At 46.9% G+C, this 24,732-nt stretch overlaps 2 long non-coding RNA genes across 2 annotated transcripts in view; both read right to left on the reverse strand.

The window, feature by feature from the left end:
- Nucleotides 1–5,607, reverse strand: part of LOC308471181 — a 157,299-nt gene extending 151,692 nt beyond the window's left edge. Inside the window, exon 1 of the long non-coding RNA XR_013982758.1 lies at nucleotides 5,464–5,607. This is a non-coding gene — a long non-coding RNA (uncharacterized lncRNA). The remainder of the gene's footprint in view (nucleotides 1–5,463) is intronic.
- A 3,976-nt stretch (nucleotides 5,608–9,583) lies between these two features.
- Nucleotides 9,584–24,732, reverse strand: part of LOC308471196 — a 38,991-nt gene continuing 23,842 nt past the window's right edge. The window contains exon 3 of the long non-coding RNA XR_013982777.1: nucleotides 9,584–10,108. This is a non-coding gene — a long non-coding RNA (uncharacterized lncRNA). The remainder of the gene's footprint in view (nucleotides 10,109–24,732) is intronic.

Consider the following 24,732-nt stretch of genomic DNA (forward strand, 5'->3'; position numbering starts at 1 on the left):
CACCAACATGGTTCCTGCCAGATGTTTTCAACCACAACCTCCATCAGCTCCAGACAGTGGAGCTGATGGGAGTTACAGTCCCAGGTACCTGCAAGGCACTGGCTGGTGAAAGCTGCTCTGGAGCCACAATTTCTTGGCCTACCCAGACCTGAAAGCAACTGAAGCTGGAACCATTCACATGATACATTTAATGATGCCACTTGTGGCTTCCCCCAAATAATTCTGGGAATTGTAGTTTAAGGGTGCTGAGAATTGTTAGGAGGCTCTTATTGCTACCATTTCAAGAGTTCCCGGGGAAGAGGAATTGGTGATTAAACCACTATGAGAATTGTACCTCTGAGGGGAATATGGGTCTCCCAGAACTCACAGCACCCTTAAACTATAGCTCCCAGGATTCTTTGGGGGAAAGCTAGGACGAAAGTGCTTTAAATGTGTGGTGCGAAAGAGGCCACCATTAAACAGGATTGGGTCCGATCACTGCCTAGGCACTTGGCCAAATGTACACTCAAGTTCCATAACAAATATGGGATGTCAGTGTAGTCAATTAAATACCCTGCCTAAGGGTTATAAGAAAGATATAACCCAGCTTGAGCCACATAGGATACAAATGTGATAAAACTGCTCTAGATGAAAAGAGAAGAGTCTCTGATTATAAGATTGCTTCTCCAATACTTCCAGAGCACCAACGGCAAAATGATTATTTGAGTGTGTTTATATAATCTCATAAGTGCTTATTGCCAGTTTTTTTGGCCCTGTCCACCCATCTGCAGAAAAGGGCAAAAACCACATAAAACACGACTTTAGGAGCTCGTGACAAAAAATGCAGAGAGTCAAAGGGGGAAAGGAAACTTTCCACATCAGCTACACTAATTCTGCTAAATGACAGCAATAAATCTTCATTTTAGGGTGAATTTGCCTTAGCCAAAGAATTTCATGCAGATTGTACTAAGTTCCACAGTGGCTCTTTTAAACAAATTAACAATGCAACTCCTGCGTGTGCCTATGGGAAAGTATTCCCAACTGTGTTCAACAAGGCTACTCCCAAGTTTAGTGCAGACCCCAACAACAGAACAGAACCATTTCCAAATAGTGTCCCCCAGCAGACCAAAAAACGATCTCTTGCGAGAGGGGCATCATTCCCAGAGGTAGAGAAGGGACTGGAGCTATCAGCAGTGCTTGGGTGTAATTAAGATTCTATAGCCTTGGGCTAGAACGGCACAGTATCTTGGCAAATGCGATTACGAGCTTTCGGCGCTGTGGGTTAAACCACAGAGCCTAGGACTTGCCAATCAGAAGGTCGGCGGTTCAAATCCCCGCGACGGGGTGAGCTGCTGTTGCTTGGTCCCTGCTCCTGCCAACCTAGCAGTTCGAAAACACATCAAAATGCAAGTAGATAAATAGGTACCACTCTGGCGGGAAGGTAAACGGCGTTTCCGTGTGCTGCTCTGGTTCGCCAGAAGCGGCTTAGTCATGCTGGCCACATGACCCAGAAGCTGTACGCCGGCTTCCTCGGCCAGTAAAGCGAGATGAGCGCCGCAACCCCAGAATCATCCATGACTGGACCTAATGGTCAGGGGTCCCTTTACATGGCTCAGCAGCCAAGCATCTGCTCTGCCTAGCAATGGCCCCAAGTTTACCTGCTTGGTAGCTCCTGGAAAGGCTGCAAAAGACTCTTGTCTGAAACCCTGTAGGTCCACCTGAGACCCAGGTAGCAAAGGCCAGGAATGGAGAACCTGTGGCCTTCCCAGTGTTCAGCCATCAACTAGCATGGGCCATGCTCCAGGATGAGCAACAACTGGAGAACCAACATGTTCTGCGCTCCTGACATTGACAACCCTGACCTAGATTGACGCAGTGGCCCAACTCTGTATTAAGAAATTGTCTAGTATTCCAAATGCGAAGGCTACTTCTTGCTGTTGTTAGCCGCCCATCTGACTGAGTTGCTGCCACTCTGGGCGGCTCCCAATAAAATTGTTGTTATTGTTGTTTAGTCTTTTAGTCGTGTCTGACTCTTCGTGACCCCGTGGACCAGAGCACGCCAGGCACTCCTGTCTTCCACTGCCTCCTGCAGTTTGGTCAAACTCATGCTGGTAGCTTCGAGAACACTGTCCAACCATCTTGTCCTCTGTCGTCCCCTTCTCCTTGTGCCCTCCATCTTTCCCAACATCAGGGTCTTTTCCAGGGAGTCTTCTCTTCTCATGAGGTGGCCAAAGTATTGGAGCCTCAGCTTCAGGATCTGTCCCTTCCAGTGAGCACTCAGGTCTGATTTCCTTCAGAATGGATAGGTTTGATCTTCTTGCAGTCCATGGGACACTCAAGAGTCTCCTCCAGCACCATAATTCAAAAGCATCAATTCTTCGGCAACCAGCCTTCGTTATGGTCCAGCTCTCACTTCCATATATCACTACTGGGAAAACCATAGCTTTAACTATACGGACCTTTGTTGCCAACAAAATATTAAATATTAAAAGCACAATAAAACCTCAACCATTAAAAACTTCCCTGAACAAGACTGACCAGATGTCTTCTAAAAGTCAAATAGTTGTTTCTCTGTTTGACAACTGATGGGGAGGGCGTTCCACAGGGCAGATGCCAGTGTGGTGTAGTGGTTAAGAGCAGTGGACTCGTAATCTGGGGAACCGGGTTCGTGTCTCCGCTCCTCCACATGCAGCTGCTGGGTGACCTTGGGCTAGTCACACTTCTCTGAAGTCTCTCAGCCCCACTCACCTCACAGAGTGTTTGTTGTGGGGTAGGAAGGGAAAGAAGATTGTTAGCCACTTTGAGACTCCTTTGGGTAGTGATAAAGCGGAATATCAAACCAAATGCTTCTTCTTCTTCTACCCAGAAGGCCCTCTGCCTTGACTAACCCCACCCAAGCTTGCCAATCCCCTGGCAATGCCTTCCAGGTCATTCTCCATTCCATCTTCATTCCAGTTTGGGATCCATGGTGGATGGGTGGCTAAAACTACACCTGTGAGGTGTTTCTGGAGTCTAGGTGGGGAAGAACTTCCATCCTTCTTTGTGCAAGAGTAAGTAACATCGGGTTGGGGATATTGCAGACCCTCCAAGTGTCCCTATTTTCCAGGAACAGATTGACAGAAGCCACCCTGGATTCTGATTTGATCCCAGAATGTCCTGCTTTTCTTTAGGATGTCCCTATTTCCATTGGGAAAACATTGGAGGGTATGGAGTTGTCCAGCTCCAGAGCCATCTGAAGACAGCCCTGCATAGTTTTTGAAAAGTTTTTATTGTGTTTTTATGTACAGTGGTACCTCAGGTTAAGTACTTAATTCGTTCCGGAGGTCCGTACTTAACCTGAAACTGTTCTTAACCTGAAGCACCACTTTAGCTAATGGGGCCTCCTGCTGCTGCTGTGCTGCTGGAGCACAATTTCTGTTCTCATCCTGAAGCAATGTTCTTAACATGAGGTAATATTTCTGGGTTAGCGGAGTCTGTAACCTGAAGTGTATGTAACCTGAAGCGTATGTAACCCGAGGTACCACTGTATGTTGGAAGCCACCCAGAGTGGCTAGGAAAACCCAGTCAGAGTGGCGGGGTATAAACAGCAAAATTATCATCATCATCATCATCGCTGAATAGCACGTCCCTATTTTCATCAGAGAAAGTTGGAGCGTATGATATTGTTGGCCTTTTAACATCCTGATTTGCCCCCCTTTGAAGCTGCAAATAGGCAGGACCTTTTCTTTCCTCCCAGTGGCCCCCCCCCCCAATATTCATCCTTCTGCCAAGGGCACTCAGCAAACTAACTAATTGGCTGTGTTTCGGAGGGGTGTGGGGGCTGCTAAGGCTTGATCTTGGGCCTGGCTTACTTGAATGAAAGCACAAAGACACACTCACCATCTGTCACCTGGCAGGTTGAGACCGACTTCCACTTGTTCAGAGAAAAACACACACATTTAGCTGGGTGGGTGGGGAGCTCTCAGCAAAAACCCTTCCCACTAACAATCACCATACATCTGGGAATAAGAACACAGAGTCCCAGGTTCTGCAAATCCCTTTTAATGTAGGGGGCAGAATCTGAAACTAACCCCTTCCATCTCAATTACAGTGGTACCTTGGTTCTCAAACTTAATCCATTCCGGAAGTCCATTCCAAAATCAAAGTGTTCCAAAACCAAGGCGCGATTTCCCATAGAAAGTAATGCAAAATGCATTAATCCATTCCAGACTTTTAATATAAAACAGCGGTGTAACATGATTTTTGCTATCTAACGAGACCATTGATCCATAAAAAGAAAGCGGTAGACAATGTACTGCAGTCACACAATCAATCAGTAGCTGAACTGGGCTCCACACAGTCACAAAAACAAAACAAAAAGAGCCGCAAAAATGAAAACACAAAATAGCAAAAACAGACAGACCTCAGCGTAACACTCAAATCGTCAGCGTAACACTCAAAACGGAAGTGTGGCACTCAAAACGGAGCACGTTCGGCTTCCAAAAAAAGTTCGCAAACCGGAACGCTTACTTCCGGGTTTGCAGTGTTTGGGTTCCAAGTTGTTTGAGTACCAAGGCGTTTCAGAACCAGGGTACCACTGTAGGGGCTGCCAACTTTTCTGCAAGCCCTTGTTGCTCTGCCTTTAGTGACCAGCTGAAGATAGGCAGAAATCAGCAGGTGAATCTTTTTTCTTCTTTTTTTATGTCAAAGACCTTAGCAGGTGCTAATCATTACTGCTTCTGCTGTGGAAAAGCATAAACGGCTGATTTCTGCACTTCATGCTGTATTAAAGGTACACGGAGCAGCCTTTGTTTTTTCCTGATCATCTGGGAAATCTAACTCCAATTAGTCCCTAACTTCAAAATACAGCTACAGAAATACTCCGCCCCCCTAAAAATAAATAAAACCAGAGCCTCAGTTTTGAGGAGGTCCCCTCTGCAAACTACCATCTGGAGGGGCAACCTTAGGCAGCAACTTACACATAACCAAAAACCTTGCACATCTAGAAATAATTAGCATTCGAAATAAGTACTGTAAGTAGAAATGCAATATTTCTCACCATATTAGGGAAGACTGCAACCCAGGGTGTGGGGTGTTGATGGGGAACATCAAGGATCCTGCTCTGTATTCCTCTGCCATCTTCATCTTTAAATCAGAAACTTGTACCAGCCAGTCCTTTGAACCAAGGACTGTCCTTTAGAAACTGGATGCATGCAATGTCCTCTCTCTGCCTATGGACAGCCAATCCTCCTCCTTTGTGGATGAGCCCTGTTGTTAAATGGCAGCAACAGAAGCCCAGTGAAAGCAGTACTGCTTGGAAGCCACAGTTTTAATTTCCCACAATGCCTCTGACGTAGCATTGCTCTGGGGCATTGTGGGAAATTTAAAGAGCCCTTTCCAACCCGGGGTGGGGAATTGAAGAGCAGTCACCGCCAGTGGACTCTACACCAATGCTGTGGATCCTAAAACCCTTCTGGGATGCTGCATAAAAAAAATCAGGGCTACAGTGGCGCCTCGCAAGATGAAAATAATCCGTTCCGCGAGTCTCTTCGTCTAGCGGTTTTTTCGTCTTGCGAAGCAACCCCATTAGCGGATTAGCGCTATTAGCGGTTTAGTGGCTATTAAAGGCTTAGCGGCTTAGCGGCTAAAAGGCTAAAGGGGGGGGAGCGAAAAAAATCTCAAGACTCGCAAGACATTTTCGTCTTGCGAAGCAAGCCCATAGGGAAATTCGTCCTGCGAAGCGCATCGAAAAACGGAAAACCCTTTCGTCTAGCGGGTTTTTCGTCTTGCGAGGCATTTGTCTTGCGGGGCACCACTGTATTTCTAAATATCATTGAATTGCAAAATTCAGCTGCATGGGTATTCCCTGATTACTTGGTCATTGGTCACAGCTGAATGGAGAATTAGCTACATCGGAAAGAAACCTGCTTAGAGTCAAAGAATATTTAACCATGGCATTAATATCTGGGGTATGTGAAGCAGCTTTGAGTGCTACTAGGAGTTTTTCAAATCAGTCCTGACAAATCCTCCTGCTATTTCACCCTTTTCAGGGGACACATCTCATTGCACTTAGCTAGAATGTACTCCAGGACAGCAACAGCCCTACATTTGGGGGGGGGGCGCTCCTGAAGCTTCAACTGCATTGGAGTCCCCTTTGCAACCTGCAACAAACGAGGCATGGGTTACCACTGTTATCTTCTTCCACGGAGTTGTTCCCCGACAGATCGCTGCAACTTTACAACATCTGTGCTACTGGCTCTCAGACTTTGGGATTGTTGAAATATATACAGTGGTACCTCGGGTTAAGAACTTAATTCATTCTGGAGGTCCGTTCTTAACCTGAAACTGTTCTTAACCTGAAGCACCATTTTAGCTACTGGGGCCACCTGCTGCCGCCAGAGCACGATTTCTGTTCTCATCTTGAAGCAAAGTTCTGAACCCGAGGTACTATTTCTGGGTTAGCGGAGTCTGTAACCTGAAGCGTATGTAATCCGAGGTACCACTGTACAACAAAGAATTCATCAACTTGAGTCGCGTGACTCAAATTGGGTCTACTAGACACCCTCAATTTTAAGCAATGTGAACTAAAGTTGTTTCTGGGGCCCTTCCGGGATTAAAGGCCCAAAAGCTCAGAGCCTTCAAATGTCCCTTTTTTCCAGGGACAGTCCTGGAGCTGTTCTGGTTTCTGATTTGATCCTATAATGCCCCACTTTTCTTTAGGAAGTCCTTGTTTTCATCAGAGAAATGTTGGAAGGTATGGAATAGGACATCCACAGGGCTTTTTTTCAGCCGGAACTCACCGGGACTCAGTTCTGGCACCATTGCCATTATAAGAGAACAAGGGAGGTTCATGGTGCGTTCTGGCACCTCCTTTTCCAGAAAAATAGCACTGGACATCCTTTTTTGATTGGAGAAATGTTGGAGGGTATGGAAGCCATAGCTGTCAACTTTTCCCTTTTTTTAAGGGAAATTCCCTTATTCCGAATAGGATTCCTCGCAAGAAAAGGGAAAAGTTGACAGCTATGTATGGAAGCTTACATACACGAGGGACACGGGTGGCGCTGTGGGTTAAACCACAGAGCCTAGGACTTGCCGATCAGAAGGTCGGCGGTTCGAATCCCCGCGATGGGGTGAGCTCCCGTTGCTCGGTCCCTGCTCCTGCCAACCTAGCAGTTCAAAAGCACGTCAAAGTGCAAGTAGATAAATAGGTATCGCTCCAGTGGGAAGGTAAACGGCGTTTCCGTGCGCTGCTCTGGTTCGCCAGAAGCGGCTTAGTCATGCTGGCCACATGACCTGGAAGCTGTACGCCGGCTCCCTCGGCCAATAAAGCGAGATGAGCGCTGCAACCCCAGAGTCGGCCACGACTGGACTTAATGGTGAGGGGTCCCTTTACCTTTTTATGGAAGCTTAAGCTTCATTATAGAACCATACAGTTGGAAGGGACCTTGAGGATCATCTCGTCCAGCTCCGGAAACCAATGTCCCCACTGTGGAAGGACGTGTGGATCCAGAATTGGCCTCCACAGTCACTTACGGACTCACCGTTAAAACCATGTTTATGGAAGACAATCTTACATGGTTAAGAGTGATCGCCAAAGAAGAAGAACGTAGAAATATGCAGCTGTCCCATAGTTTAGTTTATACTAAAAAAATGTACTAAAAAAATTATGGTGCTGGAGGAGACTCTTGAGAGTCCATGGACTGCAAGAAGATCAAACCTATCCATTCTGAAGGAAATCAGCCCTGAGTGCTCACTGGAAGGACAGATCCTGAAGCTTAGGCTTCAATACTTTGGCCACCTCATGAGAAGAGAAGACTCCCTGGAAAAGACCCTGATGTTGGGAAAGATGGGGGGGCACAAGGAGAAGGGGACGATAGAGGACGAGATGGTTGGACAGTGTTCTCGAAGCTACCAGCATGAGTTTGACCAAACTGCAGGAGGCAGTGGAAGACAGGAGTGCCTGGCGTGCTCTGGTCCACGGGGTCACGAAGAGTCGGACACGACTAAACGACTAAACAACAACAACAAAATGTAGTATAAACACTGATAACTGGGAAACACTGGCCTGCGAGCGCTCCAGTTGGAGAACAGCCTTTACCAAAGGTGTCATGGGTTTTGAAGACGCTTGAACTCAGGATGAAAGGGGGAAACGTGCTAAGAGGAAGTCACACTTGGCAAACCCTCAGTGTGATCAACTCCCGCCTGGAAACCTATGTCCCCACTGTGGAAGGACGTGTGGATCCAGAATTGGCCTCCACAGTCACTTACCGACTCACTTTTAAAACCATGTTTATGTAAGACATGGGTAGGCAAACTAAGGCCCAGGGGTCGGATCTGGCCCAATCCAGCCCACGGACGGTCCGGGAATCAGCGTGTTTTTACATAAGTAGAATGTGTGCTTTTATTTTAAATGCATCTCTGGGTTATTTGTGGCACATAGGAATTTGTTCCATTTCCCCCCCAAAATATAGTCCAGCCCCCCACAAGGTCTGAGGGACAGTTGACTGCCCCCCTGCTGAAAAAGTTTGCTGACCCCTGATGTAAGACAATCATACTTGACTACAAGTGATTGCCAAAGAATAATAATGCAGGAATATGCAGCTGTCCCATATGGGGTTCGAACCTGCAACCTTGGGCATTATCAGTACCATGCTTGAACCAACTGATTTACATAGTAGATCCACCCCGGGTCCTGAATACAGAAATAAGTCTGCAAAAAGCCCTGAGGTGGTGGCTTCAGATCCCTGGACAAAGTTTCTCCCATCACAGTGCCGTGTGAGCAGAAGCAACACATTTGCCCCAACATTCCCTCCCATGCAACTGAATGGGTACTTTCCATTTAGCATTTAAAACAAGAAGGAAGGGCTGTCGTACATGCGTATAGAGCATGCTTTGCATGCAAAAAGGCCGAAGTTCAATTCCTTGTGTCTACAGGTAAAAAGGGACGCGGGTGGCGCTGTGGGTTAAACCACAGAGCCTAGGACTTGCCGATCAGAAGGTCGGCGGTTCGAATCCCCGCAACAGGGTGAGCTCCCGCTGCTCGGTCCCTGCTCCTGCCAACCTAGCAGTTCGAAAGCACGTCAAAGTGCAAGTAGATAAATAGGTACCTTCCGGCGGGAAGGTAAACGGCGTTTCCGTGCGCTGCTCTGGTTCGCCAGAAGCGGCTTAGTCATGCTGGCCACATGACCCGGAAGCTGTACACCAGCTCCCTCAGCCAATAAAGCAAGATGAGCGCCACAACCCCAGAGTCGGCCACAACTGGACCTAATGGTCAGGGGTCCCTTTACAGGTAAAATAATAATAAAAAGATAAAGGACTCCTGGACGGTTAAGTCCACTCAAAGGCGACTTTGTTGTGGCACTCTTCTTGCTTCAAGCCGAGGGAGCTGGCGTTTGTCCACAGAAAAGCTTTCTGGGTCATGTGGCCAGCAGGACTAAACCACTTCCGGTGCAACAGAGCACCATGACGGAAGCCAGAGAGCATGGAAACGCTGTTTACCTTCCCGCTGGAGTGGTACCTATTTATTTACTTGCACTGGCCTGCTTTCGAATTGCTAGGTTGGCAGGAGCTGGGACAGAGCAGCAGGAGCTCACCCCGTCGCGGAGATTTGAACCGCCAACCTTCTGATTGGCAAGCCCAAGAGGCTCAGTGGTTTAGACCACAGTGCCGCCCGCGTCCCTAACCTCAAAAGTCTTCTGCCTGAACCCCTGGAGAGCTACTATCAGTCATTGCAGACAACTACTGAGCTAGGGCCTGATGTGATATAAGACATCTTCCTGGGCACCTGTATGACAACAAGAAACTGCCTGCTTTAGTAAGCAGCACACGAGTCTTTTGGCCACCTGTCGCAGCCACGGGTAGTGTTATTGCCTGAGGCTAGGGCTGGTTCTCGGTTGATGAGCTTACATAGCAGGTGGGTTGTTGCGAGGGTGAAGAGCAGGTCAGGATGAAGGCCTTAATTGTTGCTGGGTAATCACACAATCTGCAGCTGGCGGAGTTTGGAGAGGCAAGGGGCTGGCTCTATAAATAGGAGTCACGCCATTAGGAACAAGCAGGTGTTGCTGTTATCTCAATGCTCACCTGGCCCTGGTTGTCATAGTACCTGGAGCCTGGCGGTTCAACGATATTCCTGCAGCACGACTCCTGTAACCTAAGCGAAGAGGAAATAACGTGAGCAGCAAGCTGGGTGACCACGCAAGGACTGAGGCAGAAGGAGTGCCAACTTTGTCTCTGGCAAAGCATCTCTTCCTCTAACAGCAGCCCAATAGGCTGGAATTCTGTGGGTGAAACCTCGGGGCCATCTCCATGCCAGCGGAGGTTTTACCTGCTAGATTTCTGCAGTTGAGGCATGTGTGTTATTTATTTACTTATTGAATTTCTATACCGCCCTATACCCGGGGGTCTCAGGGCAGTTCGCAGAATAAAATCAAATATATAAAACCACAAAACATGTACCTTCTGGACCGCCTCTCCTGGTATGCGCCGTGGAGGACCTTAAGGTCCACAAATGACAACATTTTTGGAGGTCCCAGGTCGCAAGGTGGTTAGATTGGTCTCAACTAGGGCCAGGGCCTTTTCAGTACTGGCCCCAACTTGGTGGAACACTCTGTCACAAGAAACTAGGGCCCTGCGGGACTTGACATCTTTCCGCAGGGTCTGCAAGACAGAGCTGTTCTGCCTGGCCTTTGGTTTGGACTCAGTCTGACACTTATTTTTTCCCTCCCCTTATGGTTTTGATCTATGGGCTACTTTTAAAACGAGGCTGCATTTTAAATTGCATTTTAACCTGTATTTTAAATTGGTTCTTTTCCTATTATGATTTTACTGTAATTTTACTGGTGTTAGCCGCCCTGAGCCCGGCTCTGGCTGGGGAGGGCAGGGTATAAATAAAATTTATTATTATTATTATTAAGCAACAACCCAATAGCCCCCCAAAAAACAAAACAAAACACATTTTAAAGGGGCTTTACATCTATTGATTGCACTTAGAAGCAAAATGCATTGACAAAGATATATAAATAACATTCAGTAAATCTTTACAATGTAGGACACATCATAAAAACTGATCCATTGCAAAATAAACATCATGTAAATAAAATATATCAATATTTTCTTAAATTGCTCCAGTAAAGTATAACATCCTACACTTCAGAATTCAAACATAAACCTTCTGTCTGGCTAGCCTTTTGCCATAACCTTATATACCGTATTTTTCGCTCTATAAGACGCACCAGACCATAAGACGCACCTAGTTTTTGGAGGAGGAAAACAAGAAAAAAATATTCTGAATCTCAGAAGCCAGAACAGCAAGAGGGATCACTGCGCAGTGAAAGCAGCAATCCCTCTTGCTGTTCTGGCTTCTGGGATAGCTGCGCAGGCTGCATTTGCTCCATAAGACGCACAGACATTTCCCCTTACTTTTTAGGAGGGAAAAAGTGAGTCTTATAGAGCAAAAAATACGGTAAATATTTTTAGTTTAATCAATTATACCACACATCCCAATCTGCTATTGAAAGCCATTATTAATTTTTCATTCATTATGTAAAAATCATTTCTACTTTCACATCCTGCCTTTCCTTCATCACGGGACTCAAAGTGGCAATCCATGGGATTCCCTGCACCTGTTGGACTTCTGCCTGGTGGCTGCAGCACCTACATTTAGACCACATCTTGAGACTCTGTAGTTTATTTCACCAGGAAAGTGTGCCATTCCTGCACTTCCTGCACTGCAAGTTCCTGCAAGGTTGTTCTATTCCCAGCCTGAGAAGAAAAATTGCTACTATCCCATAGGTGGAGGGTTCTGTGCTGGAAACGGATTGGAGTGCACTGCTAAATTTTAGAATCTCATAGAAGCTCTTATTGTTTTGTTATCCTAGCTGTCCTTGGCGCAATCTGAAATCTGTTCCACACCTTGCCGAGGCTCATCTAACAGGTTCTTTTAATTGTGCGAAAGCAATTAACATGCTTATTTTTAAGAATTCAGAGCTGCCTCGTTGGTCTCCCAACTGGGGCCGCAGCATGTGGGAGAGGGATCTAATCACCACCGCAAGGAGGGCACCAGCTCTCTGCATTCCTCCTATATCGTTTTCCAAGGCAGGTTATATTGGGAAAACCTATTGGTGTTTCGCAACTTTCTGACTAGTTGCAGGACCTTAGCCAGACCTAGCAGAGTAAACGCAGAATCCACGGAAGCAATTGGCGACTTGGCTGCAGACAGGATAGACGAAGCAGGAACCAGGAACTTGTAGTTAGGTGTTTATTATATACAGTGGACTATTTACAGGAATAGAACACGGATCTTTTGCTAGCTCTCTCTGACACGACTCACAACTCCTACACTGACACACAAAACTCTGAACCTCTGAACACTGAACTCACACATTCCAGTTAGTAGGCCATTAATTATTACTCCCTTGAAAGAGCTTGACCAATCAGGGAGCTGTCTCCATGTCTCTGTTATCACCAGGCAGACTAACTCCTTCAGATTGCCTTCTGGCTGTCTGCCAAACCTTAATTGACTCTGTGTGAGTAGCTGCACGTACACAGTTTCCCAACAGGTTATCGCATTTGCTTTACGGTTCTCGCCATGCTACAGTTGCCCCCTTCAATGTTCTCTAATGGAGAGAACCTGTGGCTCTCTTGGAATACGATGGTACCTTGGTTCTCAAACACCTTGGAACCCAGTTTGCAAACTTTTTTCGGGACCTGAACATGCTCCGCTTGGAGTGTTAAGCTGACGATTTGAGTGCCACACTTCCGTTTGGAGTGTTACGCCGAGGTCTGTCTGTTTTTGCTATTTATTTTTGCAGCTCTTTCTGTTTTGTGTGGAACCCAGTTCAGCTACTGATTGATTGATTGTGTGACTGCAGTACATTGTTTACCACTTTCATTTTATGGATCAGTGGTCTCGTTAGATAGTAAAATTCATGTTAAATTGCTGTTTTAGGAGTTGTTTTTAAAAGACTGGAACAGATGGATCCATTTTGCATTACAGTGGTACCTCAGGTTAAGTACTTAATTCGTTCCGGAGGTCTTTTCTTAACCTGAAACTGTTCTTAACCTGAAGCACCACTTTAGCTAATGGGGCCTCCTGCTGCTGCTGCTGCGCCACCGCTGCACAATTTCTGTTCTCATCCTAAAGCAAAGTTCTTAACCCGAGGTACTATTTCTGGGTTAGTGGAGTCTGTAACCTGAACCATATGTAACCTGAAGCGTATGTAACCCGAGGTACCACTGTACTTTATATGGGAAAGCGCACCTTGGTTTTGGAACGCTTTGGTTTTGGAACAGACTTCCAGAACGGATTCAGTTTGAGAACCAAGGTACCAATGTAGTTGAAATCCGGCTCCCATCAACCTTGCCCATTGGCCAGGCAGAAGGTAGGATCCAGAGAGACCCACAGGTTCCCCCCGCCTTGCTCTAATGGTTCAAGGGCCTGTGGCGTGTGACTTTTGGAGTGTGTGCCCCTTTGCAGACGTCCTCACAAATGTTCCCACCGCAGATAATAACTGGGTTTGGTAGAGTCGTCAGGCTGACCACACAAAAAACCTCTTTTGCTTTACTTCTCATTTCTCTTCTTGCTTCGCAACAGGAATTATATATAATTGCTGAGAGTATGAGAAAACATCGTCCTTGACCTTTCGTTTTGGGAACCAAGTAGCAGACAGGGGGTCTGCTTTCCTTAACCTTTGTCTCTGTTTCCAAAAGAAGGTGCAAGAGAAGGCTGGTTTGGGCCTCTAAACTGGGAGGACCAGACCCATCGGATATCAAGGAGATAAAGAACAACACAACTTTTAGAAGACATCTGAAAATGTTTTTAACATTTGATGTTTTATTATGCTTTTATATGTGTTGGAAGCTACCCAGATGCCGGGTATAAATATTATTACTGCTGTTGTTCTTGTTATTAATAATAATAATAATAATATTTCAATGACTCTTTCTCCACCAGTTGGTGGAAACTGCAAGAGGGTGTCAGCACAGGTAGCTCCCTGGGTAGAGCATGAGATTCTTAATCTCTGGGTCCTGGGTTCGAACCCCACCTTGGGCAAAATATTCCTGCATTGCAGGGGGTTGAACTAGATGTCCCTGTGCCAGGTCACTTCTCTCTTTATGAAAGGGACATGGGTGGCGCTGTGGTCTAAACCACTGAGCATCTTGAGCTTGCCGATCAGAAGGTCGGCGGTTCAAATCCCCGCGATGGGGTGAGCTCCCATTGCTCTGTCCCAGCTCCTGCCAACCTAGCTGTTCAAAAGCATACCAGTGCAAGTAGATAAATAGGTACCGCTGCTGCGGGAAAGTAAATGGCGTTTCCAAGTGCTCTGGCTTCCATCACGGTGTCCCGTTGCACCAGAAGCAGTTTAGTCATGCTGGCCACATGACCCGGAAAGCTGTCTGTGGACAAACGTCGGCTCCCTCAGCCTGAAAAGCAAGATGAGTGCCACAACCCCATAGTCGCCTTTGACTGAAGCTGGGACAGAGCAACGGGAGCTCACCCCGTCGCGGGGATTCGAACCGCCGACCTCCCGATCGGCAAGCCCAAGAGGCTCAGTGGTTTAGACCGCAGCACCACCCGCATCTTTTGTTGTTGTTTAGTTGTGTCCAACTCTTTGTGACCCCATGGACCACAGCACGCCAGGCCCTCCTGTCTTCAGTCCCCTATAATGAGAAGAACATCCTTCTTTGGTGTCACTTCTATAAGGTGTTGTAAGTCTTCATAGAATTGGTCAATTTCAGTTTCTTCAGCACCAGTAGTTGGTGCATAAACTTGGATTACTGTGATGTTAAAAGGTCTGCCTTGGATTCGTATCGAGATCATTCTATCATTTTAGAGATTGCATCCCAGTACAGCTTTCGCCACTCCTTTGTTGACTATGAGGGCCACTCCATTTCTTTTACGGGTTTCTTGCCCACAGTAGTAGATATGATGGTCATCCGAACTGAATTCGCCCATTCCCTTCCATTTTAGTTCACTAATGCCCAGGATGTCAATGTTTATTCTTGCCATCTCATTTTTGACCACATCCAACTTACCCAGGTTCATGGTTCTTACATTCCAGGTTCCTATGCAATATTTTTCTTTACAGCATTGGACTTTCCTTTCGCTTCCAGGCATATCCGCAACTGAGCGACCTTTCGGCTTTGGCCTAGCCGCTTCATCAGCTCTGAATCCTTAGTATTGACAAAACCGACTGGCAGAGATGCTGCAGGATTTCAGACCGGGGTCTCCCCTGCTCCAACCTGGAGAAGCTGGAGGTTGAACCCCTCACCTTCTGCATGCAAAACAGGTGTTCTGCCACTGAGCTGAACCCTTCCCCTTCAATTACCATGCCCAGAAAGCACAAGCCTTCTAGCATCGCTGCTGCTGCTGCTTGTTTGCAAGGAAGGTGGGGAAAAGAGGGAAGAAATCTCCTTTCACTCCCTCTAAGTCCCTTTGCCTAGGATGCAAGTGAACTGGAAGTGCAGAAACGTCGAGAACATGCCTACCAGCAGAGCTACTCTGTGCAGGTTTATTTGTGGCAGTTCCGGTGGGCTAAATATTAAAACCTCCGTCATTCGGCTTTTGGGGAAGTGTTGCCAAGTGTAGGTGGGCAACACCAAATGACTAATGCGAACCACGCGATATACTTAGAAAATGTGCGAGGACAAGACGCCGCCTGACCGAGGGAATGAGGAAAAGACGCATCTGCGTGCATCTGCTCCTGACAGACCTTCTGCCGTTCTTCTGGCCTGCGTGTTGTCATTCCGTATTTGGGTTACAAGCCTGCATCCAGGCAAGGCCCCTCCCTTTCCCCTCCTCTTTTCTTAAGCAGTTGGGAAAAGCTCTTCACCAAACCAATAAACAAACATAGCGGTGGCTTGGCATTAGCCAGCCAAGATACCTATCATAAATTGGGATGTGGAGCCGACAAAGGAAATCGGTTGAACGATAAAATCCAGAGCAAAAACGAGGGTGCGAAGAGAGCGTCTCCACAGAAGTCCTAAAGGGCAAGTGACAAAATACCTTTGCTGTCTTTTGAAAAGCTGGGTGGGAAAAAGGGATTTTCTGTCAGGGGCAGCATTTCCTGGCGCAGTTGCTGCAGCAACAGCACAAACTGTACCTGACAGACACACACACACACACACACACACACACACACACACACAATTCCCACAAGAAGGTAGCTGCAACATCCTGTATTCCAAGAGTTTGGGACCTCAGGCATCTAGGGGCCAGAGGCAGCCCTCCAAGCCTGTCTATCTGGCCCCCAGGACACTTCCCAGGCTGCACCCCCTCTCCTTAGGCAACCACACCGCCACACCCTCCAACTGTCCTTATTTGCCAGGGACAGTCCCGGGTTTACAGAAACCAAACCCGGATGTCCTGCTTCTCCTTAGGGCGTCCCTATATTCAAAGTGTTGGTGCTGACCTTTAAAGCCCTAAATGACCTCGGCCCAGTAGGCCTGAAGGAGCGTCTCCAACCCCATCGTTCTGCCTGGACACTGAGGTCCAGCTCCGAGGGCCTTCTGGTGGTTCCCTCACTGCGAAAGGTGAAGTTATAAGGAACCAGGCAGAGGGCCTTCTTGGTGGTGGCGCCCGCCCTGTGGAACGCCCTCCCATCAGATGTCAAGGAAATAAACAACTATCTGGCAGCCCTGTTTAGGGAAGTTTTTGATGTTTGGTATATTATTATTATTATTATTATTATTATTATTATTATTACCACCCAGAGTGGCTGGGTAAACCTAGCCAGATGGGCAGGGTATAAATAATAAATTATTATTATTATTATTATTATTATTATTATTATTATTATTATTTTATTATTATTATTATTAGGGAAACATTGGAGGGTATGGAGTTATGTGACCCCCAAGCCAAGGAGATGAGTGACTCTTCAACCTTTAGAAGATATCTGAAGGAGGTCCTGTACCTCTGGGTGCAAATGGGATCTGTTCTGGAGCCCCGTTCGCATCCTGAAGCGAACGCAACCTGCAATTCGCTGCTTCCGCGCATGCGTGTGATGTCATTTGGAGCGTCTGCGCGAGCGACGAAACCCGGAAGTAACATGCTCCGTTACTTCCAGGTCGCTGTGGAGCGCAACCTGAAAAGGCTTAACCTGAAGCGACTTCAACCCAAGGTATGACTGTATAGGGAAGTTTTTAATGTTTTATTACGTTTTTATATATGTTGGAAGCCACCCAGAGTGGCTGGGGCAACCCAGTCCAATGTGCAGGGTATAAATAATAAAAGTGTTATTGTTATTGTTGTTGTTGTTAAGTAGGGCATCCCTATTTTCATCAGAGAAATGTTGGAGGGTACGTACTCCTCACCAGCCCAGCTCCATACCCAACCCACCCTGAGTGTCTTTGCCTACCTGGAATATGTCCTTGAACCCTGATTATGTGTCGTCGCTCGCCTAGAATAGGAGAGGACAGAGGGGGTGTCCTCAGGTCCTGCCCACCACTGGGAGATGACGCCCCCTCCTCAGGTTGCCCCAAAGGGAATTCCCCCCTTGCCCTAGCCCACCAGCCGCCCCCCCCCAAAAATACAATCTTTCAATGCTTAACCGCACCATCACATTTCCAGGAGGCAAACACCTACTCGTTTTAACAAACCGCGTCTGTGAGGAAAGAGACTTCCCTCAACGCAAGCCACAAGAGGCAGGGATGAGGAGAAAAGAAACATATATGGACAGTCAAGGAAGTTGAGGCGGAGATGGGAAACCACGATGACGCCAAAGAAAATGGCGGTCAGCGTGGAGGGGAAGTTGTCGTGACCTCGGCTGTGATCTCTAGAAGCCTTCAGAGGGGGAAGCAAACTGAGGGATGTCGCAAGTATCTTTCCGCTGCCTTCATTTCCCCAACACCTCGTGGCACGTTTATCACAACTGAGTCGTTTTTTCATTGGCATAGCGGAAAAGTAAAAGGGAGGAGGGCACAGGTGGCTTAAGGCCTGCCAAGGAGCTCCCCAAGTCAAAGAAACGATGCCCCACTTTCCTGACTTTGTTGTTGCTGTTTAGTCATTTAGTCGTGTCCGACTCTTCAAGACCCCATGGACCAGAACACGCCATGCACTCCTATCTTCCACTGCCTCCCACAGTTTGGTCAAACTCATGCTGGTAGCTTCGAGAACACTGTCCAACCACCTCATCCTCTGTCGTCCCCTTCTCCTTGTGCCCTCCATCTTTCCCAACATCAGGGTCTTTTCCAGGGAGTCTTCTCTTCTCATGAGGTGGCCAAAGTATTGGAGCCACAGCTTCAGGATCTGTCCTTCCAGTGAGCACCCAGGGCTGATTTCCTTAAGAATGGATACGTTTGATCTTCTTGCAGTCCATGGGACTCTCAAGAGTCTCCTCCAGCACCAGAATTCAAAAGCATCAATTCTTCAGCGATCAGCCTTCTTTATGGTCCAGCTCTCACTTCCATATATCACTACTGGGAAAACCATAGCTTTAACTATATGGACCTTTGTTGGCAAGGTGATGTCTCTGCTTTTTAAGATGCTGTCTAGGTTTGTCATTGCTTTTCTCCCAAGAAGCAGGCGTCTTTTAATTTCGTGGCTGCTGTCACCATCTGCAGTGATCATGGAGCCCAAGAAAGTAAAATCTCTCACTGCCTCCATTTCTTCCCCTTCTATTTGCCAGGAGGTGATGGGCCCAGCGGCCATGATCTTCGTTTTTTTGATGTTGAGCTTCAGACCATATTTTGCGCTCTCCTCTTTCACCCTCATTAAAAGGTTCTTTAATTCCTCCTCACTTTCTGCCATCAATGTTGTGTCATCTGCATATCTGAGGTTCTTGATACTTCCTCAGATATGCAGATGACACAACACTTACTTATACCTGACTTATGCTTGAGCAAATCCGCGTACAGTAGAGATGAATAAAGCACAACCTGAGAAGGCAAAAGAAAGAAGGCATGGGATATGGATACTTCCCTTTTGGGAAAATGTAGATTTTTCATTGCATTTTCAATAAGAAACCAACATAAGAACGAATAAGCCTCACACAGCAAAGAGCGGAGACGCAAGGATAGCAAAGAAATGCAGAAAGCACAGCATATTATGGTCTAAGAGAAAATTATATGAAAATGTTCTATCGGAGGTATCTAACACCAAGTAAATTGGCAAAAATGTATAAATCTAAATCAAAAAAGTGTTGGAAATGTAAAGAGAAAGAAGATTCTTTTCACCACATGTGGTGGTCTTGTGGTAAGGTTAAAGCTTACGGGGAGATGATATATAATGAATTGAAAAGGATGTTTAAAATAGCTTTTGTAAAAAAAACACCAAAAAACCCAAAAGCTTTTCTTTTGAGAATTATAGGGACAGAACTACTGTATAGAAACTTATTCATGTATGCTACCAGAGCAGCAAGAATGTTACTCGCCCAAAAATGGAAAGAAGCAGAATTCCCAGCAAAGGAAGAATGGATACAAAAACTTATGGAATATGCAGAAATGGCGAAACTTACCGGAAGAATAAGAAATCCAGATAACAAACTTTTTATAACAGAGTGAAAATGGTTTATTGACTATTTACAGATAAACTGTAAACAGATAAGAACATTGGCAGGATTGTTGTAATAACCTGCAGTTTTATAAGAGTACACATTTAAAGCGGCTGAATAAATGAGCAAATTAAATTGATTTGGATATGCAGAAGATATTAGAAATAAATTTAAGGAACCACAGAAAGAGGGGGGAAGGAAGTCAAGCTTTGAAATGTTAAAATGATTGTAGAATTAGTGACATGTATAAACCTGAAAAGCATAATTTTTATTTTAAAAAAATGCAGAAAGCAAAATGGTCAATCACTGCATGTTTATTGTAGCCAAATACCTTGGTACAACTGGAGGGGTGGGCTGGTTGTGTTCTGTTTCATTCATGTAAGAAATGAAGCCGATCCAAATCACAAAAAAGTTAGCATGTTGCACTTTGTTCCTTGGCTTCCTTTAGGTTATGTGATCGATCACACACCAAGGCTATCTGCCATTCTTTACTAGAACTCAAGTTTGCTCAGGTTGGAGGTTTTCCAAAATCTGGGTAGGGATATTTCCTTCAGATGCTCCCACCCTCTTCTTCACTCTTCCAAAGAGCCCCTCTCTTAATACTTTGTTGACATACCTTTTAATGCAACTCCAATGATTTTAAGTATAAAATGGGCATGTGGAATGCAGAGTGCATTCCTGCTTGTCTGGGCAAAACCCTTGACCTTGGCTTATGCAGCAAGAGCGCCCCCTTCTGACACAGCCAGGCAACATCTCGTTCAGAGAGGAAGCCCAGGCAGGTTCTGAAAACAGAAACTGGGTAAGCAAACTAAGGCCTGGGGGCCGGATCCGGCCCAATCGCCTTCTCAATCCAGCCCGCGGACGGGCTGGGAATCAGCGTGTTTTTACATGAGTAGAATGTGTCCTTTTCTTTAAAATGCATCTCTGGGTTATTTGTGGGGCACAGGAATTTGTTTGTTTTTGGGGTTTTTTTCAAAATATAGTCTGCCCCCCCCCCAAGGTCTGAGGGACAGTGGACCAGCCCCCTGCTGAAAAAGTTTGCTGACCCCTGATATAAACCCTGTGCTGTGACGGCCCATGTGCCTTTATAGAAAGAGCAAGCAAGGAAGCCCACACACCCTTTTGGTTCATATACCGCTTAATCAAAAAATATATCTCGAGGCACACACCTGACCTGAACATTTAGAGCACGGTTATACCACTTTAACAAAAGCCTGGGAACTGTAGTTTGTGTAGGGGGTTGTTGTTGTTTAGTTGTTAAGTCGTGTCCGATTCTTCATGACCCCATGGACCAGAGCACGCCAGGCACTCCTGGCTTCCACTGCCTCCCGCAGTTTGGTCAAACTCATGTTCGTACCTTCGAGAACACTGTCCAACCATCTCGTCCTCTGTCGTCCCCTTCTCCTTGTGCCCTCCATCTTTCCCAACATCAGGGTCTTTTCCAGGGAGTCTTCTCTTCTCATGAGGTGGCCAATGTATTGGAGTCTCAGCTTCAGGATCTGTCCTTTCAGTGAACACTCAGGGCTGATTTCCTTCAGAATGGATACGTTTGATCTTCTTGCAGTCCATGGGACTCTCAAGAGTCTCCTCCAGCACCATAATTCGAAAGCATCAATTCTTTGGCGATCAGCCTTCTTTCTGGTCCAGCTCTCACTTCCATACATCACTACTGGGTGTAGGGTGTTAGGAGGCTCCTATTCTCCCCCCCCTCCACAAGCTACAGTTCCCCAAGTGGATTAACAGTCAATCACTCTTCCCCGGGAGCTCTGGGAATTGTAGCGCAGTGACGCAAAGAAAACTCCAGTGGTTATAAGTGCTTCTCCTCTGAATGCAATTCTGCCTGCTTCTGCCTGGCAGTGCCTTCGTGCATGTCTGTGGACGTGTGCAGAGATCTGTGCGCATCAGCGTCTCTGGGTGTGCATTTCCCACCTGGCGCTCCAACAGCCAGCCAAGGCAAAAACAACAGTTGCATTCCAGAGGCTCTGAGCTTTGCCAACGCAGGCGCAGCGGTCCTGAGACGCAAACCCATTGTGACAGGCCAGTGGGCCCCAGACAGCCAAGCACCTTCTGCTTGGTTTGCAATGGCATGCGAGGCATGGAGGCAACTGGATTTAGCACCGGGGAGCATCCCACGCCCCGTACCCTGGGCATGCCTGGAGATTTAACTGGAGGGCAGCAATGAAGCGCTGAGAAAGTCTGGAGAGGAGGGGTTGGGGGAGTTGGGGGAGTGGTGCAGGAAAAACAACTTATTCCTTACCTTAAAGAAAACAAAAGACATCATTGTGGACTTTAGGAAATGTAAATTGAATATTCAGCCACTTATTATTAAGGGGAAGCGCGTGGAACAGGTCTCGGTGTTTCGATTTCTGGGGATGGAGTTGAGAGATAACCTAACCTGGGGAGAAAACAGCAAAGACCTGATGAAGAGAGCACAGCAGAGGTTGTATTTTCTGAGAATCCTCCGGAAAAACAATCTCTCAAAGGACCTGTTGATGGCATTTTACCATTGCACTGTGGAGAGCGTATTAACTTACGGTCTGTGTGTGTGGTTTGGGAGCTGCACGGCCAGGGGAAAAACAATGCTATCCAGGGTTGTAAAGACTGCAGAGAGAATAATTGGGTGCACTCTTCCCACCTTAGATCAAATCTATGCTGCCAGGTGCCATAAGAAAGCGGCAGAGATAGCGTAGGATAGTACGCACCCTGGAAATGATCTCTTTCGACTTCTGCCTTCTGGAAGAAGGTATAGGGTTATAAAGGCCAGGACTAGCCGCCTGAGAAACAGTTTCTACGCAAATGCAATTCTGGTTCTAAGCGCAGCATAAGGGGTCTCTATAGTAATAGTGTATTTTAAAATGGGGTTTCAGAGTTTTTAGGGGTTTTTGAATGTTTTATGTAGTTTTTCAATTTCATTGTTCTGCATGGGACAATGACAATAAAGATATTGTATATCGTATATCGTTAGTTGCAAGGAAGCTCTTCCTTCAAGGCCTTCCACTCAAACTCAGGAGACCAAAATGCTGATCTGGAAATCAAGGCTCCCTGACACCTGAGATCAGCCTCCTGTGATTGACAGGTCCCTTTAACACAGGGGTCAGCAACCTTTTTCAGCCGTGGGCTGGTCCACCGTCCCTCAGATCTTGTGGGGGGCCAGACTATATTTTGAAAAAATACTGTATTTTTCGCTCTATAGGACGCACTTTTTCCCCTTCAAAAATTAAGGGGGAATGTGTGTGCGTCATATGGAGCAAATGCAGGCTCCTTGGCTTCAGCGATAGCAACACGAAGCCTCCGAAGCACAGAGGGAGTGCTCTGGACGCTTCGCGTTGCTTTCGCTGAAGACTGGAGAGCGAGAGGAGTCGGTGCGCAACGACCCCTCTCGCTCTCCAAGCTTTAGGGATAACCGCCTGAAGCCTTTGGAGTGCAGCGGGAACTCGCGCTGCACTCCGAAGGCTTCGGGTTCCTTTTGCTGAAGCTGGGAAAGCAAGACTCTCCTGGCTTCAGCAGACAGGGAGAGCGGCGCAGCGCCCCTTCAGCAAAGTGGGAGGAGAAATGGAAGGGGCTCCGTTTCTCCTGCCGCTTTGCTGAAGGGGCGCTGAGCAGAGAGAGGGAGAATTCCCCCACCCCTCTTCTCCCCCTCCTATGGTCCAGTGCATCCTATAGGGTGAAAAATATGGTATATATGAAGGAATTCCTATGCCCCACAAATAACCCAGAGATGCATTTTAAATAAAAGCACACATTCTACTCATGTAAAAACACACTGATTCCTGGACCGTCCGTGGGCCGGATTGAGAAGGCGATTGGACCGCATCCGGCCCACGGGCCTTAGATTACCTACCCCTGCTTTAACAGCTGCACAAGTAGAAATGCAACGTCAAGCTTTATCCAGCATAAAAACATGGCAATGAGGCATGCTGAATTTTTGCTCTGGAAACACAGGAGGAAACAGGAAGCTGCCCTGCTTGTCAACGTTATAGGAAAAATTGGAGTTGGCTTTTACAGCTCAAAGGGACAGCGGGTGGCGCTGTGGGTTAAAGCCACAGAGCCTAGGGCTTGCCGATCAGAAGGTCAGCGGTTCAAATCCCCACGATGGGGTGAGCTCCCGTTGCTCGGTCCCTGCTCCTGCCAACCTAGCAGTTCAAAAGCACACCAGTGCAAGTAGATAAATAGGTACCACTCTGGCGGGAAGGTAAACGCCGTTTCCGTGCGCTGCTCTGGTTCGCCAGAGGCGGCTTAGTCATGCTGGCCAGCAGCTGCATGTGGAGGAGTGGGGAAGCGAACCCGGTTCACCAGATTACAAGTCCACTGCTCCTAACCACTACACCACACTGGCTCTTTGTTTGCTACTGTTTTGTGTTTTTATATTGTAAACTGCCCTGTGATCCTTGGTTGAAGGGCTGTGTAGAAATTTAATAAACTAATACAGTGGTACCTCGGGTTACATACGCTTCAGGTTACATACTCCGCTAACCCAGAAATATTACCTCGGGGTTAAGACCTTTGCTTCAGGATAAGAACAGAAATCACGCGGCGGCGGCGCGGCGACAGCAGGAGGCCCCATTAGCTAAAGTGGTGCTTCAGGTTAAGAACAGTTTCAGGTTAAGAATGGACCTCCAGAACGAATTAAGTACTTAACCTGAGGTACCACTGTAAGACGAAGTAAGACGAAGCAGGCTTGATAACACAGCACATAAGCTTCAGATCCATGCTGAACAGCAATGAGCAATTGTTATTGAACTGCATCAATGTGTTCTCACAAGCTCTTCCTCATAACGATGCCGCCTAGAAACTTGATTTTAAAAAATAAAATAAAAATGGGGGTGGGGTGGGGAAACCCAACAATTTGGCATTGTCAATTTCCCCCGCTTCAAAGTGCAGCTGCAGTCAAGTGAGCTACGTTAACTCAGTTTTGGCCATGGACTCTGAATAACCTCCTAGACTGCTGTCCCTTCCACGCTAGCGTGAGGCTTGGAGATTCTGTTTTCCGGGCAGCGCCATGAAATATCTGAGCCCGACTTAAGTTTTCTGTTTGTGACTCACACTTGTGCCTTGTCCCCAGCTAGTTACGGAGTGCCTTTGGCATGAGATTCAGCAATGAAGCAAATGCAACAGGCAGACTTTGGGGGGGAGGAGAGAGAGAGAACAAAACCTCATCTTGAGCCTATTATTCTGAATGCTGCAAAGGGACACATGTCCGGGACTTTTTTTTTTGGCGCACTCTAGGTTCATCCAGCGTCTTTTCCTGCCTGTTTTCCTGTGGGATCTTGTGGAATTCCTGCTT

Source organism: Podarcis pityusensis, assembly GCF_964106645.2.
Source record: "Podarcis pityusensis genome assembly, chromosome: 2".
NCBI classification, from domain to species: domain Eukaryota; kingdom Metazoa; phylum Chordata; class Lepidosauria; order Squamata; family Lacertidae; genus Podarcis; species Podarcis pityusensis.